The sequence below is a fragment of the Hipposideros armiger genome, unplaced genomic scaffold, assembly GCF_001890085.2.
Source record: "Hipposideros armiger isolate ML-2016 unplaced genomic scaffold, ASM189008v1 scaffold_358, whole genome shotgun sequence".
NCBI classification, from domain to species: Eukaryota; Metazoa; Chordata; class Mammalia; order Chiroptera; family Hipposideridae; genus Hipposideros; species Hipposideros armiger.
Genome location: NW_017731708.1, coordinates 51,907 through 61,636, shown reverse-complemented (window position 1 = coordinate 61,636; position 9,730 = coordinate 51,907).

Below are 9,730 nucleotides of genomic sequence, written 5' to 3'. Positions count from 1 at the left end.
AGCCCCTGCTGCAGTGGGTTGCCATGAGCTACCATGTGTAGCCAGCAGCCAGCATGAGCGGGCAGCAGCCGCCGCCGTGAGCAGCCATCCAGAAGCCGGCGACTGATGTGCCTCACCCGGGAAGAGCGCAATGATGGTGCCAACTTGGGCCAGTAAAGCAACGTCCTCCACAACTAGACTGAAGAACAAAACGACAGCAACTTGTCTGTTCCCATCCCCCCAGTTCCTCAATAAAACTCTTAAAAAAAAAAGAATTATTTTCATGATTATGAATTATTTATGACATTTAAAATATAAACTTAATGATTGCAATAATGCAACATAACATAAAACTTTAAAGATGGTAATTTTTGTAATATCTTGAAAATTATTTTGTATTAAGTCAATGAGGAAATAAATTAGCGTGGATGAGAGTGCATTTGCGAGTTTATGATGGAAAATTACTACCAAAGAATTTAAACAGAACTGTGATTCCGGGGACATTTCCTCACAGAAAGACTTTTTTGAGTTACCACATCTCCTGAGAACTATAAAACATTCTTGATCTATTGATAGATCCATGACCAAAAGAACACCAATTCATAAATAACCTCAAGAGATTCTATCAAAGCTGAGATGGTAAAACATTAACCCAGACACAGATCTTTAAGAAAGCCACTCGAGTTCTGCACGTACAGAACTCTACCAGGGCATTCCATCAAAACCAAGGGTGCCTCACTCTCTTCTTACTAGATCTGGTCCCTCAGGTAAGGCCTTCAGCCGGTGCTAATTCTGGCAACTTACAACTGAACCATGTACCTGTCTGTAATTGGTGATGCAAATTCATGACAATAGTATTAAAAATAGGAGTTTCACAATGCAAAAATATTAAATTGTTTAATTTAATGGTGTGTTCTTGACAGAAAGTTGTCACTGATTTTTTAGCTATACCTCTGAAGTATTGTCAAAGCGATAAAAAGAAAGAAGAAATACTTATCTGGGTATCACATTTTCTCAAGTGCAGGCTTTCTTAATAGAATAGAAACATCTTTGTAATTAAGAAGCTTCGAGGAGTGAAAATGTGTGTCAGCCATAGAAAGAAGTGTTATGTACATGCACTTTTAAAGGTAAAGGAAGAAAACTTAAACATTCCTTTTGGTACTTGCCTACATATATATGTATGTATGTATATGTATATATTTTTTCTCAGTTAAGCTCTATGAAGTTACACCATATTCTTCCATCATTGAAGAGAAGCCGTAAATTCCTAATCTCCTGCACTGTGTCCTTTTCTGCAGGTAACAAGTCCATCCAGGAAAAGTTACCTCTTTTCATATAAGAACAAAAATAAGAACCTAAAATTTTGAGGAGCTTAGGGAATGGATGAAACTATGTGTAAGGAACTATGTGTAAGGAGAATATGATATCATTTGATAACACTCTTGCTTTCTATTCATTTAATATAGCCCAGATTTGCACTCAGAACACTCTCCTTTTCTAGTACAGGAGTAGATAGTCTGTTTAAAAATAATGTCAAATTGAGACAGGTATATTATAAAACAAGGGGAAAAAGAGAAGGAAAAAAAACAACGCTTCACTGCTTTTGTTACTCAAGAATATCTACCCACCTGTCCATCCACCTTTCTGTTTCTGAGCAAGTCTGCTTCACCCGCAGTAAGCTGACAACTGGAGATTTTCAGGTAATCTGCCTGGCGAGCCGTCCCCGTGGAGTGGTGGGTGATTGTCTGCCCATCTGTCTTCACCCGCTATCCTACCACCAGGCTGAGTCTATCCTTTCCATCTGCTGCCATTACCAGTGCCCCCAGCTTTGGCTGCCAGGTCCTTAAGAGAACATACAGCCCAGGGGAACTTTAAAAATCCCTGGGGAACTCAGGCTTAACATCGAAGTCATCTCCAGTCCCACCATGGCTCTCAGAGTAGCTACAAAATGGAGTAAATGAGCTTTCAAGGCCTCACCTGGAAGGCTATCTATGCGTCATATAGCCTTTGAGTGCCAATAAACACTTAGGGCTCTTTTACATACTGGCAATCACTTGCACCTATATTGTTTGCCTCTGTGGAAGAGGTCTGTAGATGAACAAGGAAGGAATCAATTGAGTCAAGTAAAAAAGTGTATTAAAGTTGTTACATATTAATATTAAAACATAACAAACTAGAGGTGAGCAGGAATGCTATAAAATCCTCATACTCGGGCCGGCCGAGTGGCGCGATGGTTAAGAACTCGCTTGGGATGCCAGAGGGCCCCGGTTCGGATCCCACATATGAGGGCCAGTGACACTGCCCTCCGCAGCTGAGATGCTGAACAACAGCTCAACCTGGAGCTGGGCTGCCATGAGTCGCCGGCGACGGCGTGGGCTGCAGTCCCTGTGGCAGTGGATTGCCATGGGCTACCGTGTGTGGCCAGCAGCCAGCGTGAGCGGCCAGCAGCCGCAGTGAGCGGCCGTCCAGAGGCCGGCGACTGATCTGCCTCGCCAGAGAAGAGCGCAATGATGGTGCCAACTTGGGCCAGTGAAGCAACATCCTCCACAACTAGATTGAAGAACAAGACGACAGCAACTTGTCTGTTCCCCTTCCCCCAACTCCCCAGCACTGTTCCCATCCCCCCAATTCCCCAATAAAAAATCTTAAAAAAAAAAAAAAAATAAAATAAAAATAAAATAAAATCCTCATACTCCATTCGCTGTCAGATATTTGATGCTAGGCTAATGTAAAATAGCTTGAATGCCAAGGTAACTCATTTAGACTTCTCCTTTTTTCTTAAAAATTTTTCTTTCTAATCTATTTTTCACTATCTTTGTTCCTCACCAGTAGGTCTTTAACAATCCTGGAAGAAATATGACCTCCCTCTAGTAGATAAGCATTAAGCAACTTTGGGTTTGATGAAGTGTGATGCCAATTGTAATTTTACAAATTGTTGCTTAGCATCAATAAAAGAGAGATGAGCCCTTAAGGAAATACAGGTATCAAATCCCCAATCCCATTGTACAGTTTATTCTGTGGAGCCTGGTTCCAACACGCACATGTGATGTTTCCTGTGGAGCTCCCTAACTTTCCTAGCACCAACTCTGTCTTTTTGAGGTTAACCTAGAAGGCAACACAAGCCGTGGACTGCAGAGATAAAATTCTGGCCTCTCAACATTGGGAGCCTCATGATGTGTTTCATCCCTTTCTTTGATATTTTTTGTTATGATTTTGGAGTCTCTGAGATCCCAGTCTCTTCTCCAATCATGTCAATAGTTCTTCAACCTCTTTATGATTGTGTTTACCTATAAGTGGTTGTATGACAAAATCTGCTGTAGCTGATGCTACTGACCACGCCCTCCCCTTGTAGAATTCCTTCTATCTTGGCATTCCAAGGTCCTGCTCCTGGAGCAGCCAGGCCGGCTCCTTACCCTTGGTTCCCCTGAATGTAAGCAGAGTAAGTGACAATTAATGCAGTATGACTCCAGGTACACCAGAAAATCTCCCTGTGAGTCACGGTCTTAGTTTCCTCTTCCTAGATTCATCCTCTTGACTTAGCCAACCACTCTAGAGAAGCTCCTTACTTAGATTTAAAAGATACATAGCAGCACAGGTGTAAAATCCATGAAACATGCACCAAGATAGCAAAGGCTTGATATCGGTGGCATAAGACCCTCCCCCATTATTATTTCATCCACCTCCTGATTACACACACACCTGTTGTGAGCATCCCTGCCTGTTGCTGACCCCTCCTCCATTATAAGATGGGGTCCTTCCTCTTCAGTCTCTGCCTAACTCAAGGCGAATGGTTATTCTGCTTCTGAAAGGATTCTAACTCCCAACCTATGGTACACTTTCAGGTTCTATTCTATAAGTTTCTTTCTAACTCAAAAACATCAAAAGTTTATGTAGATGAGTGAGGATGGTCTTGATAAAAGTGTGCAGGGTGATATGTATTAATTGTGCTAAGCCAACATCTTAAGACATCAAACAACATGAATACTTCAGTTCTTTTCCTTAATTTACCAATCCCTGCCTCCCATTCAGACAGAAAGCCACGGGCAGGCATTTGCTCAAAGGAAAGTGTATTTCATTAAATAATACTGTTGCTTTATGTTAATACTAAGACAGGCGATTTCAATCCCTGGGCACTAAGAGTAGGGGAAAGGGAAGTGAAGCAGGGAAAGATAAGAAGCAACACAAGGTGATGGTTTACCATATTGGCCTCTGCTTCACAACAAGTCATAAAAAGACTCAGTGTTTCTGCTCAGCCATGCAAGATGACTTCAGACAGGCTATGCAAAGAAGCCATAACTCGGAACAGTGTCAGTGAGCAAAAGGAAACAGAGGTGCTACACTCTTGAATTCTAATAGAGATTTCCCCCCTCACTATAGATGCGCATATCTTACAAGCTGTAGGGAACTCCTCTGGGGTCTGCTATTTATATACTGGATCTCTCCTGTCCAGTATCCCCCATTGCTCAAGGTTTTCACCATGAGGGATAAATGCTCCCATACTTACGGTTGCAACATCTAGCCCCTTCCCTTTGGCCTCCTCTCACAAAGTTAGATTCCACTCTCTGAAGTGTGCTATAGTGTTAAATACGATTTTGGGGGTGGCCAGATCTGTAGCTACATAACAGGTTTGAAAGAATTTGTCTAGTTATGCTAGTAAAGACATTACATCTAGAGGAGCAACTATAATTCAAGCCACCTGATAATTAACTTGGAATAATGCATTGGTAGTCCTACATTTTCTGTTCAGGTCACACAAGTGGATAAAATGAGAATATGACCAAAATCACCACCCTTCGTTCCATCCTCCTACATCTTTGCAATTTGGGTATGGGAGGAAGGGGAAAGGGAACTTTAGGAACTTTCATTTGATCCTTACTACCACAATATCCTAAATGCCATTGGTCAAGAACTAAAATAGAAACTCCGCAAGCTGATGAGCACAATTATTGTATACCAGGAACTGAAGAAATAATTCCAGGATGGGTTGATGAACCCCTTCAGTCTACGTTAGGATGCTTCTCATTTTACAGATGAGAAAACTGAGTGGAAATAACTTGTCTAAATCCAGACAGCTAGTAGAATTCAGGACAAGGGCTCATAGTGCCTCTGAGGACAGTGCTGTTCAAAATCACCCCAAAGTCATTTCTGTAATGTAAAATCATCCTTCCTTCAGAGTGGTTTATGAACTGTGCTGTGTTTCTGACTGTTTCAAAGTCTTTGTCCTGTCCCTGAGAAATAAATTCCCTTCACAGCTCTGGCTCATAGAAACTAGAATAGCTCAGAACAGAACATCCCTTTCATTTATTATGTACTTGAAAAACAACTTAACATTGTCACTAAAGTCATCAGTGATTTGTTTAGACCGCATCACTTTAGTGCTTCTGAACTTAATGCATTCTTCTTTGTCACTCCTGTGCTCTAACATATAGTCATGCCAGTCAGTGCAGGGGCAATTGAATGTGATCTACCCTCTGCTATGCTCTTGGTGCAACTAATACATCATCAGATTTTGGAAGTCATGAGGTTGATGGTGAATGTCAAAGCTTAAATTAAGCTGGCTTCTAGAGCTGAATGATATTTTAAGATTGTGAAAAGGCAACATATTCTGTTCTTCATCTTGGCATTTTGCAGAGCTTTTTTCTTTTTCTGTTATTGGCTTAAATCACCTTTATAATTTAAATCAAATATTATTATTTGTTCATAGATTTCTAGTTCCACATCAAGTTTCCATTCCAATAAATCCATACTAAAAAATAGGTGAGAGGCTGAGAAAGCAAGAGCCACAGCCACCAAGGTTCATGTCTGGAGCAGGAAACAGCTCCCGAGGCATAAAGGAGATGTCACAGTAACATAGATTCATGCTCTGTGTCTACAGCTCCCAGCTCCCAACCAAGCCTCAAGCCACATGACCCTGCCTGTCCTCTGTGAGCCTCTTCTCTGATCTAGAAGTTGGAAATTTTGACTTAGTTTTTATTCAAGCCATACCAGCTTCTTGTATCCCAGGAATAATGAGTTCATGAAGATGCCAGAGAGATGAGGACAAGTTTGTTATTTTTTGTTATCGTAATTGCCCCAAAATAGCTTTCATGATCTTTTTAAGTACCTTTAAGTGCCACATGGACACAAACAATAGCAGTAGAAATATGAAGTGGAAGAAAGTTCAGAGAGTCAAGATTAGTAGTTAGGCATAATGCCCATGAGGTACAAACCTCAGGACGAAGAGAAACATAAATCTCTGATTCCACAATCTTGTGATTAACAGTTTGAACTTTCAGCATGTTTATTTATGCTTTATGCTATTTCTCTCTTGCTACTCCAAGGGTTATTCTAGGCCAGTGTTTCTCAAACTTTAATGTGTATATAACTGACCTGGGGATCTTGTTGGAAAGCAGAATCTGATTTAAGAATCCAGAAGGGGCCTGAGGTGCTGCACAAGCTGCCAGCTGTTGCTGGTTCTGCTGGTCCACACACCTCAGACCACTCCTTGAACAATGAAGCAGAAGACAAGCTCCTGGAGAGAGGGAAGACACTTCACCTACTGGTGTTGGCCCCACTACTAACAAATAGCTCAGTTAGTATTTGTTATCCCATCAGTCAAGAGGCAGAAATTGCTCACACCTTCTTTTATGTCCCATTCCCATGGCCCATGACCATAACTGCTTATTGGGTCTGTCCAGCTGGCCATCAAGTCCTACCAATTCTACCTCCTAAATTTCTCTCACATGTGTTTCCTCTTTTGCCTCAATACTACATAACAGTTTCCTGACTGGTCTTCCTCTTCCCACTAATCCACACTCTCTATTTCTGCCAGAATGATAATCTAGAAACAAGATTCTCATTGCCTCAAAGAAAAAAGTCTAACTCTACCACCATAGCATACAAGCTGTCTTCATCCTCCGGCTGACATTCAACCTTCCGGGCTGATATCGCACCACTTCCACGCATAAATCCTGGGCTCCTGCCATACAAAACAGGTCACGGTTCCCAGAAGAGACTATGTTCTTTCACCTTCCTGCTTTGTGCATGCCTTATTTTCTCTTTGAAAAATTCTTCTCCCCAACCCTTCTCTTTATGTGAAACACTTCCTTCAATACCTAGCTCAAATGTCATCTGCTTTCTGAGGCTTTTCAGAATTCCATTCTGCTGTCAGGCACAGTTGTCTATTCTCTCCTGTATGTTTATACCAAATCCTTTACCTTCTCTGGAGTGCACATCTTTCAGTGTTTTATTAATTTCTTTTACCTAGCTGTCTATCCTCACCCAAACTGAGGGTTCCTTAATATAGAAATTGTGTCTTATTCATCTTTTCCCCCACTAATGCATAGAGCAGTGCCTGATGTTCAGTGGTTTTTCAATAACTTTTTTTTTTGCTGCATGACTAAATGGGGAGACACAGCTGTAGAAGTACACACCGATAACTTGCATGCCCATGTGCTGGTGGCTCTAGGGAAACCTGCTTCCTTACCCCAGGTTTCTGCATAGCATTTCACCTGACCTCCTGTGTGGAAAAACCTCCAGGAGTGGGAAGCAGAAGGAGTATAAAGAAGAGATGATGAAGCCCAAGAAACCCTAGTCTTTGCCTGAATATTTGGGTCTCACTTAGAAATGTCAGTGAGGAACAATTTTAAAGATATCATACTAAGAAAATGTTCAGGAGATTAAATGTGGTAATAAATAAATATTAAAAGCTTATAAGGTAAAAATTTCTTTGTTCTTTTTTGGCTAAGCACAATATCTGAACCATTCACATGGGATGTGGGAGGCATTTCACAGGACTTATTTATGAGTAATGACTATGCTCTCCTCTACAAAAGTCATAATGCATGTAGAGTGGATTTAGCCTCCTCCAAAACCCTCATTTATCAGATGGGTATCAACTCCCACCCTCCTGATGGAGCCTCCTCTTATCTTCGGGTTCAGCACACTGGGGCATGTGTTGAGTGCATCACCACAGCTTGTTCCACTCTGCACCTGCTTGAATTCCTGCAGGAAGGCCTTTGCTCTCGATGCCTAGTCAGTTTCCTTTCCTGGAGAACTTGTGCTGGGTGAGAAAGACTGCCTTAACTAGCCCTGGCATTTGCTTGGATGTTCCCACTTGCCCCCCATCTCCCATAGTCCAAACAAAAAAACATTTTCTAAAACAGTACAATTTCTTTCCAATGCTGTTTAATTGATTTTTTTCCTTTATATCAATCAAGTTATTAAGGAATTGAATACAATATAAGGATGCTCAACTGAGTCTCCTGATTTTGCTAATGAAGAAACTGAGACCTAGCTAAAGGGAGGGAGGGAGGGAAGCAACTCTAGATAGTGACACAGTTGGAACTACATTTTCTAAGTGCTGGGCCAATTTGCTCATTAACGCATAGTATCTGACTATTAATTGTACATTTTATTAAACTTTATGGACTTAAGAGTCAAAAGACCTGAGCTCAGGTCACAGACCTACAAATGTCTAGTTCTTCCTAATACTGAATGAGCCTCGTATTGTCATCTGTAGATCAGGTAGAACAATAATTACTTCTACCATGAGGTTATTGTGAGAAACAAATATGTTATGAATGAGAAAGTACTTTATAAAGACTAAGACATCATGTAGAAATTAATTATTGCTACTTCTTTCTAACAATTAGTTTGACAATTTTTTTGCATATAGAATTTAATAGAATTTTGTGTCACCCACAAAATTAAGACAAACTGATTTTAAAAGTACTCAAAACTTTAAAAGTATACATGTGAACTATACGAGATAACAGAATTTTTTGAGCTGTAAATTTGCCTTTAGTATTTCTTTTTTCCAGCTGGCCATGTCCCAACACACCTGTTAACCAGTCCTGAGTATGTGAAATTTGTTTTGAGAATTAACCAATGTATTCCAATCACGGGACCTCATCATTTTATCATTTTACATTTTCCCTTTGGGATATCCAGTGCTAAGCACTGATCTAAGATTGTATCAGAATAATGACTTACGGGATTTCCCTAGCAGGTTTCTTTGAGCATTCCATGACTCAACAGAAGTTTACCTACCGGTTGTAATAATGGTAACTGACACTTGCTTAGACTCTGCCACTAACAAAGCCATTACCCACATAGCCTGCAGAAACAGAGAACCTTTCTGCCATCTAACAGAGGAGGCACACTGATGTGAAGTAACTTTTTCAGGTGCCCTAGTGGCAAGTTCTGATACTGAATGTAGCATGTTTCCTACTTCAGCCCATTATCATATCTGGCTATTCTTAAGGTTAGAAGGGTGTCTTCACATCTTCCAGAAGCAGTATCCAATGTGTGGGGACAGATAAAGGTGGGGAGAAGACCTGTTATTCGGAGACTTCTCAAGTCCCTATATTTGGTGAAAATTCTTATATGATGTGTATTTATTTTTAGGCTGGTAGCATCAACAGTGAAGCACAAAAACAGTCAAATAAAAGATGTTTGCCGTAAGAGTTGTTTTTGCATGAATCCACACTCCTCTCTTCTTGCTGTGATGTGTTAGCAGGAAGGAAGGAGAAGCAGTGCTTCTTGGATTTCTATCCACCTCCATGGCGACAGGCTTGAAGTTAGAAGCTGAGGGTGAAAAGCAAAGAGCATTCTGCCTGTGTATGCCTATGAACCTCACTCTATTCACCAGGTGTGGACAGAGAGATCTGAGGTGTAGATGCATGTAGTGAATCCTTGCCAGCTGCTGCCTAGATGGAGCTCAGATCCCACCTCCAGTAGCGTCTCTGCTTTCTCTTTCTAGTCTCATCAC